Source organism: Aptenodytes forsteri, unplaced genomic scaffold (assembly GCF_000699145.1).
Source record: "Aptenodytes forsteri isolate BGI_AS27 unplaced genomic scaffold, ASM69914v1 Scaffold119, whole genome shotgun sequence".
Classification (NCBI taxonomy): Eukaryota; Metazoa; Chordata; class Aves; order Sphenisciformes; family Spheniscidae; genus Aptenodytes; species Aptenodytes forsteri.
Genome location: NW_008796165.1, coordinates 11,897,646 through 11,912,435, shown reverse-complemented (window position 1 = coordinate 11,912,435; position 14,790 = coordinate 11,897,646). Strand labels below are relative to the sequence as shown.

General features: G+C 41.7%; 1 pseudogene; it reads left to right on the top strand.

Moving 5' to 3' along the window:
- The window catches only part of LOC103905759, a 106,163-nt pseudogene that overhangs the window by 17,784 nt on the left and 73,589 nt on the right, over positions 1–14,790 (top strand).

The window sequence follows — 14,790 nt, the reverse complement described above, 5'->3', positions numbered from 1 at the left end:
AACTGCTTTAACATTATTTTTTTAAAATTTATTAAAGTAAGTTTAATGAAAGATTGTCTTAATTTCAGTTGTGACTTTTGGCACACATTTATAAAGGATAATCAGAATACAGGCTACTCTTTTTAAATGTTGCTCCTGTTTTTTCCTTGTTCATTATCACCAACAGCATTTAGTAGTCTCACAGAGTAATTTAAAAATATGAGTATTTTTTTCATTTTGAGACTTGTAACTCAGTAGCTTGTGTTGCAGAAGTGCTCCTGTCTGGAGGTTAGACGGTTGCATTTACTCACCTTAGTTTTGCTGGCTTGCATGCACAACTGTGCAATAACATAACGCTGTAACTTATTGCACAGGCACCATAAATAAATACTAAATAGTCTGTTTTGGGGAGTGATTTCAGACCATTTAGATTTCCAGGACTGCACCCAGACCCCTCTGGCTGCTGCACTGAATTACCTGGAATAAATTCTTTCAACTCAGGTTGCCCTATTATCCTTGTTGTCTTAAGTGAAGCCATTATTTAGATGTTATATTTTTCTGGGCAATTTCTTTGCTATGCAGCTTTCCTGACTTTACTTTGAAACTGTGCTTAAATATACAAGGGAACATGACAGAGTTTTTCCCTGCTCCTCTTCTCACGTATGCTTGGAGAAATGAAAGAGCATTAAAAGCCAATCATCTTGTAAAATGTATTCATTATACAGGGGAGAAAAATGAAACAACTTGTTTGTTGGTATTTTGGAGATGTCTTGTCTAGGCCTGTTACCATTCAGTTCTCTACCATAGCAACTACTCTACTGTAGTACAGCTATCAAACTTATTATCAAACTTAGATTATTGTTCAAGCCATTGGCATAGAGAAGAGCTCTACTTCAACACGTTAATCTTTCTTTCAAGTTCAAAAACTGCTTCTCTCCTTCTCCACCTACTTTTAGGGTTTTTTGCCCCACCTGCGATGGCAGCATCTTCTGAGATAGGAAAGTGCTTTCCTTGCTGCGTTGCTCTTTCTCCCAGCAGCACAGTTACTCATCCCATAGGCAAGTGGACTTTTTAATCATTACCAGTGTTGTACTGCCCATCTGAATACTGCTCCTAGTGGGTATGTGTTCTGTAAGTAGATGCCTCCTAGTTGGTGTTAAATAATATATATCTACCTTGAGATCAGCTGCATCGAGCATTTGTGGAAGTTGGGTATTTGCCTCTTGGATCCTCTAAAACCTATCATGACATCCCTTTGGTTTTCTTAGAGCTATTTTTTTTAAATTTTCTTAAAGATGTAGTTGATTTTGGGCATGACCAAAAGTCACTTTGGTACAGCTTTGAGACCTGCTCAATTTATAGGATTGAATGCTACATGCAAACATCTTTCCTTACATAACTGATATTTCTTATTTTAATACAGTACATTTTTAAAGCTGAACTTTGAAGCTGATCCCTCTGTAATGTTTGGTGGCACTCCCTAACTAAACAGAAGCCTTTTATTATTTTTAAAGGATTTGTATACTGTCAGATGAACAGATGCTAACATGCACCTGTAGTCTGTCTCCACTGGGAATCGTATTTACCGCTACTGTTTAGAACTGTTTGGAAAATTTTCGAACCAACTTCATGATGAAAGAATAGGCTTTTATGTAAAAAAGCTTTAGCGAAAAGCATCTGCTTTGAATGTCTAGGTTATTTTTTTTTTTTGATAGAACCAAAAATTCGTGTATATGCTTTGACTTGAGAATTTCTGTTCAGAATACCAACTTTCTGTGGAAAAAGGAGATGGAGAAGATTTATCTGAGGACTTGTCAAAATTCTGTCCAGACATGGTGATGACAACTTCTGTGTTTTAGCTACTTACCATAATTTGTTGACGTTTTAGATACTCTTGTTTGATATTTGTATTCATGTGGCTGAAGTAAATGGCTTATTTGGGGTTTATTCCTGATTTTGCCATTGACTTTAATTTTCCAAGACATTGGCCAATTTTTTGTGCTTTGTTTTAGGAGCTGGTGGAGGACAGTAAAGGGGTGGGATGAGCAAGGCAACTTGGAGAACCTTTAGCTTCAACTCTGAGGTGCTTAGTGCTCACATCTCAAATCAGTCATGAATTTCCAGCATGAATTAAGTATTAGCTGTTGCAGAGCACTGGGCAGGCATCATCTGGACGTGCAAGATCCAGAAAGACAAAGTCAAACCAAAAGAAGCATAGAGAAAAACTAATGGCATGATCAGAAGAATGGAGGGTCTATCATTGGAGAGGATTAAGAGTTTGGCTTATTGAACTCAGCAAAACAAAGCCTGAGAGGGAGATAGAGTTACCTCCAACTATCTTGAGGGAATAAACAGAGGGGGTAAATAAAACCTAAACTATTTAGGCTAATAGGCAATATTGGCACAAAACCAAACATACTTAAACCACCATGAGAAAATTCAGGCTAGCAATTAAAGGATGGTTTCTATCCAGTAGAGGAAAAAGATTCTGAGCAGCTCTCAAATGGAGGCAAGAAACTTCAAAATTGGAGCATAGTGTGTCTGTGAAAGGGACTTTATGTCCTGACTATTGATGACTGGAGGAGACAGAAGGTGACAGTCAGATCTCTGGATGCTTCCTTCAAAACTTTAGCTGTGATAATCCCTCCCACTGCCAATGAACCCCCCTACAACCCACAGGTTTCTAACTCTGTTTCCAGCTCTTGAATTGGTCTGTGTGTTCCTTCTGAGTGTGATTTCTGGACTGGTGCTCTCTGCTCCTCCCTAGGACATCATCCTCATGTGGACACCTTCGCTCTGTCTCTGGCGGAGGGACAAGTGCAGTGGCTGGTTGCTGTTTTGATGAAGCCTTTCATCCACCTCTACCACCTCATACTGCCCTCCCAGTATATAATCTGAATGCTGCATCCCTGCCCATTGATAACCAGTGGATACCTCGTGTAACATGATTTCACTTTCATATTTAACCTAAATTACCACCTGCATATATTTTTTTTTTAAGTCTGTATTTAAGCCTGCATTGTTTTGGGCCAGACTGCAGTGGCAGGACTTATCATGGGTTGAATCAAAATCACAGTTTCCACAGTTGTAAAACCCATCATTTAGCAGGCGGAGACTGTCGCGCTCTCACAAACTGGGTTGCATGGGAGCCAGCAGCAACACTCTGCTTCTCTAGAGATGACTCATGCTATTTCAAACTATTTGGCTAATCAGTAAACTGAGATCTGCTGCTTTACAGACAATATATAATATTTTCTTTGCCTTTGTGCACTATTTTGGATCCTTTGCCATTAGGATTTGAAGCATATAGACTGCATCTAATCCAATTTATCCTGTTCATCTTGGCAATGTTTGCAATGCTGACAGCTTAAAGAAAACACTTAATTTGACTAAGTGTTTTCAGTTTACTTCTCAAAATATTTGAAATCATTAAAGCCAGAGTATCCCTGCACTGCAATACACACAGTTCTGACCTACTTTAGCAAGTTAATTATAATTTGTGTGATCCCACGGTCTTTGCTTATGCTGCAGGCTGAAGTAGGAGTTTACCTGATTAAGACTGGGCTGAACGTTTGAAAGTAAATCTCTTGGCTTGATGCTTTGTAATGTGACTTTTAAAAAAGCACTTCAGCTCTTAGAGCAAAAATGGGGAATACTGGGGACATGGTGTGGCATGTTGTCTCTTCTGCCTTGCTGTGCTGGGCAGGGCACAAGGGGGGCTAAGTGCTGAGCTCCCCATGCAGATTCTCTCCTGCTGTAAGGCTGTTTGAGTCCATGTATTCATAGCTATTTGTATTCATTGCTACCTGCCAGAGGCGAGGCACAGTGGAAGGATGTAAAGCAACCCTGGAAGTGCCCTGATGAGCGCACGTGATTATGCATGATGGTTCAGTAGCACTGGAGCGTGCCAGTGCTGATGGGGTCACAGGCTGCATCCCCATTCTCTGCACAATACCCTCATAGCTGAGGACTTGTCACAAACTCCTCTGTGATGGCATCTCACCCTTCCTCTGCTGCAACCCAACAGGAAGAAACATAATCTAAGCTTACTGTAATTGCCAAACACAGATCCCAGACACCAAACAGGATAGAATAGTAGGGAGAAAGCATAAATGAGAATAGAAATGGACCAAATGCATTTATCCGTGCAAGCAGTAACGTGTTATGCTAGTGTGAAGCAAGTGTAGTTGCAAATGCCATCATAGGTAACACTGAGGGAGCATAAGCATCAGTACATGCTAATAAGCAGAAAATACATCAAGAGCTCCTCAGTGGTCCTACACCTTTGCTAGCTCATGTTGCTGTGTCTCTTCTGCCAGTGCAAGTCACAACAGCTCGTTTAGCTGCTGCGCCTGAAGTTTTGGGAGATGTCAAGAAACTCCCAACATGCTGGGTGTCTTACGATACGGTTTGTCATTTGGATTCATGTTTACTGTAGTTAATGATTCAAAAATTATGAAATAGTTATCTAATCCCAATTTCTTACAAAAATGGCATTAAAAAAATCTTGTTATGAATGGCTGATTTTGAACTGCCAGATAGGACCAGGTGATTCAATATTGTGGTTTGGTAGCACTGGAGCATCTGTCTCTGATGATGAGGCAGCCTGAAATTGCCAGTCATTGAAGGGCAGGTGATACAATCATGCTACAACAACACAGAGAGAGCTTGATTTGGCACATCAACATGATATAATTTTCCTCTGTGATTGTTTTTTTCTTTTCAAATGATTTGCTCAAGACTTCCCTTTCAGAGATGTGTGCTGGCAAGTTGCAATACTGCAGAGAAGGGAAGGTCCAGAGCTGCAGTAGGAGTAAGGAACTTGGAAAATGCAGCTGGTGCGGAAGAGCGAACAAGGTCACTGGTGACAAGGCTTTGCTCCATCTGTGCAGGCATGCTCGTGAGCAGAAGCATTCCAGCAACATGGCATTTTGTCACATTATTCCTTTCCTTTTAAATTTCAATAGCTAGTTATTTGCCTGCCTTTGGTTAGGAGACAAAGCCCCTCTTTGTGCAGCCACACAACGGGGCTATCTCATGTAACGGAGGAATGAAATGCAAATTTCTCTGATAAGGCAGGAACGGTGCTTGCCTGGGGAAGAAGGAAGCATTGTCTGGCCACAGGAGCAGAAGAAGGTGGTGTTGCCCGGTGCCTCTGATAGTCAGTCCCAAAAGGTGGAAGAAACCACATTTTGCGGAGTCTGGTAACATCGACATTAAAACCTCCCATGTCCCCATTTCATCTTTAATAGAATAGGGGCAAAAATTACTCTGCTGTTTCATGCAATTCAGAAAAGAACTTTAACCTGCACTTTTTTTTAAAGTACACAAGAAGACCCCCAACTGTCGGTGCCTCTGATAGTCAGTCCCAAAAGGTGGAAGAAACCACATTTTGCGGAGTCTGGTAACATCGACATTAAAACCTCCCATGTCCCCATTTCATCTTTAATAGAATAGGGGCAAAAATTACTCTGCTGTTTCATGCAATTCAGAAAAGAACTTTAACCTGCACTTTTTTTTAAAGTACACAAGAAGACCCCCAACTGTCTGCACAGAGCAATATACATGCTAAAGCATTGTGTAACATTGGGTCTGAGTAATTTGTAAAGTACCTGGAGAAGTTTAAGTGAGGATCATTAAAATTACTGAGTAAGAAATTCTTCTAACCATCCTTTTTTTCTTTTTTTTTAATCCATTTTTCAAGGAATCAAGAATTTTTACATGAAGTGTTAGTATTTTTCTTTATCTTTTTTGTTCAGGTGTGGTACAGAGTAAATGACTAGTTAAAAATAGTAAAGTAAAAGTAAACTAACGCTGGAGCAAAGGCAAACCTTTGAGATATCACTCAGAAATTTGTTCGTTCAGTATCAGCACCCTGATAAGAGAAATACTAACATGCGTTGTACATATGAAGAGCTATTCAGAGTTTAAATTGGTGACACAGTCAGAGGACAGTTTAACCTCTGGCATTAGCTAGAACTGGGCAGTGATATGAGCCAGTGCAGTAGCGTTAATTAATGCACCCTGAGGGGACACAATGAGGCATTGGCCACGTACACCTGAGACATACTTCTGTTGGCACTGGGGTGCCAATTAGAGCGTTCTCTTACAAAAATAACCCATGTTAAAAAAATAAAAAAGGCAAAATTCCAAGTAATATAGATAAAACAAGATTTAGACATAAAATAATAAAGTGGACTCAGTAATGCATCCCTCTAGTTCATTAATACAGGGCAGGACGAGCTCTGCTGTAGCTGCCGTTACTGAAATGCAGAAGCTTCTTTCCCGGGCTGGGCAGCTGCATCGTTGCTAACCTCATCGCCCCACCTGGGCTGAGAGCTGACAGAACTCACACCCATCATCTCGGGGCAATCTCCAGTGGAGAGCAAGGATGAACATCTCAGGGCCACCACCTCTGCGGCTAGCATGGGGGTATCTGGGAAAGGATCTCTGCCTACACTGATGGTGGACACAAAATAAACCTATTTTGGACAGGACAAGAAACCAGGAAAGGATTTGATTCCTGTTCTGCTTCTGGTTTAATATTAGTAGTGCATTGTCCTTTGCAGGCTTTCAGTCTCAATGAATTCAGTGGTAAAAATCACCAAACACCCAGCAGTCCTTAAGCTGAAAACCACCGCATAGAAAATCAAGCTGTTATGGGAGTATGACAAGATCTTGGCTTCATCAGATGACCCGTTCTTGATAACCGAGGCAAGGAAGCAGTTTGTCCAGACTAGCTAGAGTCATGTTAATCTGGGTTTGTCTCAGTAGCTGTTTTTGGGGTGAATGGGGGTTCTTAAGCATGTATCTGTTTGAAATATCCCAATGTTTCTGATGAAGAAGACCCCAAGGACCTTAACTTCACGTCAGAGACAAACCCTCAGTATGGCTTGCTAGAAAATGCTCTTCTCTCAGCTGGCTACGAGAAGATCAATGCTGGGATTGATATAAGTGAGTACATACCCTACAATATGCTACTATTCCTCTAAAAAATATTTTATCAGAGTTTAATATGGTTATAGTGCATGGTTGTATGGGGTTGTATGTTGTACTTTAGAACTGCCTGGATGGCAGGAGAGAGGAAACATTTGGCAAATCAGGCCAGACCAAATGGCATTCATTTGGTTAATCACCAGCCATTAAAATAGCATCAAATCATAGCAACCTATTTGTTTATCATTCAGTGCACAATTTTCTGCACAGTATATTCATAACGGCTGTACCCAAGCTAATTTTAAATGAGCCAACAAAGCCATTTTCCAGCATTCTCCTGGGAAATGGATCTGTGGACTGATTGATCTCTCTGCTTCTGGGGCTAAGCCCCCCACAAAATCAGAGCTGATGACATTGGTGTTTAACTTTGAAATAAGCTGATTTTGGATTTAGACTCATTTTTAAAGCTTTGTGTGGTTTTAATCTCTTGCATTACTCCAAGATTCATTCAACTTCCAGTGCCTCCAAGAAGGTTATATCCACTATGTTCTCTCCAAGCACGTGAACGTTCAGGCATCATTGCAGATTGTTTTGTGATTTCTATTAGAGACAACCTTCAACAGTTCCCTGGTGGTTCTGAATTCAGCAAATGATGAAATCCCTTTTCTTCAACTTAGGAATATATCAATAACTTTGATTTTGGTCTTCAAAGTGCTGATCTTCCGTTTCTGAGGGCTGATGGCTCACTGCTGGCGCAGCAGCCCTTTACAGTTATGGGGAGCAGAAGAGTAGAGCTGTGGTCTGTGCAATGATTAAACAATTTTAGTAGCGAGGGAAAAAATGGATGAAGGTGCAGTAGTAATGACTACACAATGAAGTTGTTCTGTTGTTTGTATTGCAGTAGAGCTTAGGAGCCTTAGTGATGAACCTCTGGTCTCAGCAAAAGCTGAGGAATGAGTGGTATCTGCCCAAAATACCTTTTTCATATAAATAAATAAATGGAGAGTTCAAAATTTCTCCTCTGGCACTGTTGGTGTCCTCCTAATCTAGCTTCTTCACCTTTAACATAGCTGCAGAGAAATGAGGACAAATTCTGGCTCTGAAGGCACATCTAGCCTTGCACAGATTCCTACTGTGTCCACACACTCGTGTCAGTGAAATAGGTATGTGCTTATTTTTAGGGATGTGATGGGATATGATGAAACCTCAGAGCCATCTTAAGGCTAGCTGAATCGTTGGCTTGGCATTTTATTCCGCACGTCAGTTGATTGGTCATTTTATCACCAGTTATGAAGTGAAATTAGATAATCTAGATGCCATATGGTATACAGTATTTATAGTTTAGTATGTTTTCCATATATGTGTGCTAAATCCTGCTTCAGGGATTTGTTACGGTCCTTGTGTTTACAGGATTTGGGTCTTGGGTGAACAAAGAAATTGACAGTTGCTAATGTTGGACTTAAACTGATATATTGGAGGCCACATAGGTGATCCCTAATTAAAGTCAATTTACACTTTCTGTCCTTTGCCAGGGAGGCTGTCAGGGCTCCCCAGGACCAGACCCCATGTCCACCCAGCTCTGTTACCTCTGGTAGCAATTGGGAAGAGGTGACCCCAGGGGATGGGGGGGAGAAGCCCGTGGGAGGCTGGGGATGCTTAACCTCCACCCCAGCTCCTCTCCCAAATGGCCACGAGCATGTGGTGTCTCCTCCAGGACTCTGACATATGTAGGCTTAACCCTGAAGCGTCCCTCCAAGGATTATTGTCAGCATTAGGTTTAACTTCAGATTTCTTGCTTTCTACCAAAATGCTCCATTCCCCTTGAAATCTTGATAAATAAGGAGCTACAGGATTAATTATGTGGGACATTAGTCACTCATTATGTGTCATTATTTTCTCAAAACAAGCCTCAATGAGCACCACAGAAGGGTCTTAGAGATCTGCATTTGGAGCTGACTCAAATGTGATAAAACAGGAGCGTGTTCTCAACCCCAAATATTAGTTGCCTGGTACAGGTACCTGCACTGGGGACCTTAGTGAGTTGTATGGTGTGAATATCCTTCATACAATTTTTGGACTGCTTCTCATCAAAAAAGATCCCCATGCATATCTTCAGTTCCAGAAAAAGTAGTAGCAAAGCTGTGCTAAGCTTTAGAGCACACATGTTGGTCTGCTTGAGACCCATATCCCATGTCCCACTCTTCATCTCTGTCTCTGCTGCCAGGCCTTGGTCATTCAAAGTTGTGGTAATGGCAGACACAACAGAAACCGACTGAAGCTGGACCAACAATTTTTAAAAAGTGGTAAATTAATAATAATAATACATAACAAACCCTGAGAGAGGAGAAGCAATGTTCAATTGCCCTGTAAGAACCCAGCAACCGTTTGAACAAAGAGGAGTTAATAAATGTTACAGTCAGGGGTTTTTTTGATAGGATTCTTGCAGAATATGATTTCATAATCCGCTGTCTCTAGTGAACAACAAGACCTCTGTAAACACTCAATATTCAAATAGAAAATTGTTTCTTCTAGGCTTCCATGGCACAAAATAAAAGCTCTGTAAATCTGGGCCTCCATATGTGGTTCTCAGCTGGTGTAAGTCCCTGAATGAATTACATGTGAACAGAGAAATTAATGCTACACACATGGTGGCCAAACTTGAAAGCAAAAATCGCAACTGAGAATATACTGCAGTGGATTGTGAAATATTTGAAGATAAATGGAAGCTTGAGTCCTTGTTGATAGAATGCATCATTGATGCATTTCAAGGGATACACAACTATCACAGTGAGATAGTACAATACTGAGATCACATTTGGGAGCGTGCGAGGACTCGCTCTTTAAAATCAAAGACTGAATTTAAGCAGAATGCAAGCTAAAAAGGCAAATATGCAACATTGACTCTCTAATATAATTTTGAACAAAAATTGGGTAAAATACTTACCCCTTTTTTTAAGATCTGGCAACTTACTGTTGCAGTAAATGTGTATCCTATCCAGGTTTTGAAATGATTGTGCTCTAAAGCTGCTTTTGTTAATCAGTCAATGCTGATGATGAATTACCCAAGAGTTTTGGTACTTCTGAAAGAGTTGCGATCTTTTTGATGTTTTTTTCTGCCTTCTCCTCTCGGCAGAGGAGGAGGGAAGAATGTGCATGTTACAGTGAATTCTAAATGAGGGTTGTGCCTCCCCTGTTTGCAAAAAGCCAAGCAAAGCAGTAAAAATAATAAATAAAACAAATGAAACCCTCTTTAATCCATTCATGAGCTTGAGTGTTTCAAGTAGGCCATAATATTAAGACAAAGAGTTCTGAAAGAGATGGATCAGAGGAAACGGCTATTGCTTAAACAATGTCAGCCTATTTAATTGAATTAAGTATTTGTCAGCACTGTATTTTCCCGTGTCCAGGATTCTTACTGTTGATTCAAGGCTTAAGGCCTAAATAGAAAGTGCAACAACTGCTGTGTATTTTGATCCCGAACAAGCTGTGTCCTTTGAAACGCCAGCTCTTGGCGTTTGGAAGAATGCTGGAGTGCTTTGCTGCGACAGAGGGCACCACCAAAAGAGGTAATGAAAATATGTTACCCCCATGGATTCGACCTTGCCACAGCATACTGAGGGAACTTGGCTGAGAATTTTTAAGCCTGATGTTATTTCTGTAACAGTTTACTTGTATTTATCACAGGGACAACTGGGACTGGGGTAGTGGACCAAGAACAGGGCCAGGAGCCAGGAACTCTCAACTCACTCTTTTCTTTGAATTGATTTGGCAGGGGGTTTTAATATATAAAATCTATAGTTTAGTCATGGGCACTTGCAAATGTTCATTGCCTTACGGTCAAAATTTAAACTGTTTTCCTTGTTGATTTGTTGCACAAAAGAAGCGGTTATGTTTCTCTTCCCTCGATGGATATCTTATGCCTCATACTCCACAACATGGCTGGAGGGAGCCACTGGGGCTTGGCCAACAACAGCTCAGGCTGGAGCAGAAGATAAGTAAAACTTGCAAGCGTTAGGCCAGAGTATCTGCTCTGTTTCCATAGAGAGAGCTTCCCACTCTGGCATGCCCCTCTGTCCCAGCCACCTTGCTACTACTGCCATATACATAAGAACAAATAGAAATTTGACTGTTTTTTCTCTTCTGCACCCATACCAGTTTTGTTTATAGATTGAGGACAACAAGTGGTCCGTGATTATGAAGAGCATGATCGGTCCTTTGTCCAATTCTTTGAGTTGTCTTTGCCAAAACTTTGGGAGCATGTTCCCACTGGAGTGTCAAACATAAACCATACCGTAGCTGGAGCGAATGTGTTGGCATGGCACCCTGACTTCGATAGGGATGGCACTAGAAAAAGGATGCTTGAAATTGGTCCCTCTGTGCAACTGTCCCTATAAGAAAACTCTGCTGAGTCACTTTTTAAAATTCAACCAAATAACCTGTAAATCTTACTGGGTGATATTTGCCCAACTTACTGTGTCCAGATCCTCAATCACTTTTCATTTACAGTGAGTGAATATAGCCTAGGCACTTCCTTTTCCATTGCGTTGTACTCCAAATGCCCACAAAATTCCATTTTTTTGAGAGGCTGGAACAGCTCTTCTCTGATTAGTACATGAGTGACACAGATTAACGCCTGCTTCTGCTTACACTGATGCCAGTGGCATAAAATAAGTTGACTTCGGTGCTGCGGGATCATGCTTTCAATATCCTGAATGCTGAGTGCAGAATCTATTTTAGACTAAATTGCACTTCAATTGTGCTTGAAGGATCATGAAAAATGTAAGCATGGGCATCATGTTCCTTGAAATACACCATACATAAATGGGGTCAAATAAGGCACATTTTTATCTGCCAAAATTGCTAAGTATGGGATGCAATAGAAGCAGTGTGTGTTGAATTTTATTTTTTTTTAAGCTTTCATTTCAGGATTGGATGTTTTACCTGAAGAAATGACTTAGTGAAATACAGGTTAACAGGCTCAACAGAGCAATGATCAGGAGAAATTCTGTACTTTGTGTCCATGCAGGGGTCTGACTATTTAGCTGATAGACCTTAAAAATCTGCGGTGCTTCAAAGTACACTTGTCCCTGCTAACAGGCCCACCCATCTCTCTGCCACTCGTATCAGCTTTTTCCCAATGAATTTTTCTGTCGCTAAAAGAAGTGTCTTTATTTTGCCTAAAGTTCAAGGTGAGATGGTATTTCTTTCAGCTGGCTCTATTTCTCCCAAGCTGTGTCAAGGCACGGCTTTCCCTCTTGCTGAACACACAATTTTAGCAGCATTGATTGTAGGCAATTTTTTAAGAAGTACTAAAATAGGTTCCATAAATAGGAACGTTATGACCCAAGGAAACGGCTTACCCAGGTGGAAGGGTCTGCCGCTAGTGCATCTATCAACCTGGCTCCACAAAAACCATGCAGCAAAACTCCTCTGGAGTTTTAACCTGCCCGTATACAGAGTGGTTTAATTTTGTAATTCCAGTTCCACAGAGAGTGGGACCACAAAACCAGCTCATGGGGCTGCTTTGGTCTATCTAAAAAGCCTGTGTGATCCTGTTACCTCTGCACTAGAGTCTTCATTTGTCCTCCCAACGTGTAGGAAGGGAAGTGCCACCACCTCCATTTACAGAGAAAGAAGTGGCATGCAAAGTGGTTAAAAACTTGTGTGAACTGGCTCAGGGATGGTATATTGAAATAGAAATTTCAAAGCACCGGGCTCATCGCTAGCTTATCCTTCTGCAATAGACCAAATGGGCTGCGTGGTGACAGTGAAAATTTGAAGGAGTTTTTGTAAAATCAGACTGAAAATCTTTTGCCACTCTCTGGCTAACTGAAATCAAAAGCAAAAATCTTTCTGTGGAATCTAAAGATTTAATTTGCCATCTTGCCTATTTATTTTATGAAGCTTCTAGTTTAAATGTGATTTCAAATGACACCTGAAATACTTTATTTTAAACACTCTTTTTTTAATACTACTATTTCACACACTACTTTTTTCAGGTTTTGGGGGATTTCTATTTATTTTGATTGAAGCACTTCTTTTTTTTTTTCTTTTTTTCACACATCATGCAGTTCAGATGCATTTTAAAGAGTTTCTGCTCATGTCCGAGCTCTGGTTCTGATGTGTGTGAAGAGCATGGCTGCTCTGAACCCACCACATGTTAAAAGGAAAAATATTAACTTTTGTTTTTTCAAAGTGACTCTTTAATTGAAAAATTACATATTTAATGAGCTATTTCTATCCAGAAGGGAGGGGGGAAAAAAAATCCTGCGGTTCATTCCCAAGCAAAACTCATGCTGGTGTCTGGTACACTGTCAGCGGTGAGCTGGTGGCTGTAAGGTAACAGCAATTAGTGCTAACACAGCCTGCACACAGGACACCCTTGGGGGGTGCTGGTCTGCATGCCCAGCTCTGCTCCCAGCCCTCGGTACCTTATCTACACCCCTTAACATATAGCCTGTCTCCAGTATTTCAATTGGAAAACATCTCTCGCTGTGGTTCTTTATACAAGTCCTTACTCCATCAATGTATTTGGGTAAAATTTGGTTCTACTCACATAAAACCTTGTAATCAAAACAAATGGCATTTCTAATTGAGCAAGGCCCTCCCGGTAATGAAGGGCAGCAGCGCTGTTGAGATCACTGGTTCGTGTTTCTCTCCCTGTTCAGGAGACTAAATTAATTTATTTATGAAATCAAAGCAACCCACCAGATTAGCCATATAACTAGCTAGCTGCGTTGTTTAGATTCACTTGTTTGCTATCTCATGACATCCAAGTGAACAAGCTATATGTCAATGAAAGCGTTGGCGCTCTATCGTATATTATAGACTAGTTTGAAGTGCAAAAAAAAGATCCTGCAATGGGGCTACAAGCAGTAATTTTTTTTTTCCAGTGAGCATATGCTGCGAGTGGGAAAGGACCGTATAATGTAAACGGAGGTTTCATTAGCGATGATATGTGGCAGTCCCCGGGTGAAGGAAGAGAAAGCAAATCTGGGAGCACCTGTAGACTTCACAGGCTTGTACCCATGCGGAAAAGGCACGTGCAGGGATGTGCTGAGGGCAATGATAGGATCTGCTCTTCCCTCTTAGCCTCCCCTCGGGCCTCCCTGTAAATGCATGTTTGCCAGGCTCCGGCAGTTTGGGTGCAGAATGAGTCCTTCTCTGTGCAGCTGGCCTCCAGAAACCAGTTTTTGCAAACAATAGGCAAGCACTCGCTTCTACTGGAAGTTTTAGTATTTCTATCAGAAAGGCAGAGAGTCTGCTGGGAAATATTTTTGGCCAAATGTCTCCCGTGTCCCGTTATTCTGGTTTTAAAAGTTCTTATTTAACCTTTTGCGAAATCTTGACAATTGGCCTGGCTGTTTCCTCTCCCCTGACTTTTTCCTTGCAGCAGGTAGGGGAAGGTGCCCCCGTGTTACGGGACGGACTACGCTGAATGCTGAAGACCTTCCTGTTCCCGCAGGCACGCTGAGCATCTCCATCATTACCCTCCCACCAGCTCGTGGGCTGATATTAAATGGACTCTGTGGCGGAGACGCGGGTGGCATGAGCTGCTGAGCTCAGCAGTGCTTCATCAGGAGGCGCAGATTCACAGCTTTTTCCCCCGCTGAACCCAAGCAAGGTCCGAGTAATGGCACTTTGGCTTTCCTCCGCTGCCTTTGATTGTTTAGCTGCTTTTCGCTGCATCAGGGCTCTGGGGATGATAGACGGCGGCGCAGGAGGGAAGCGGGCTCGCCGGTGCGGGGTGCTAGCACCCCGTAACGAGGTTTGGGTTCATTACAGCCCGGCTCGGCTGTGCGCAGGAGGTTTAGTCCGTGCCGAGGGGAGCTGGAAGGCAGGGGCAGGCGGCGGGCGGAGGGGAGCGCGGGATGC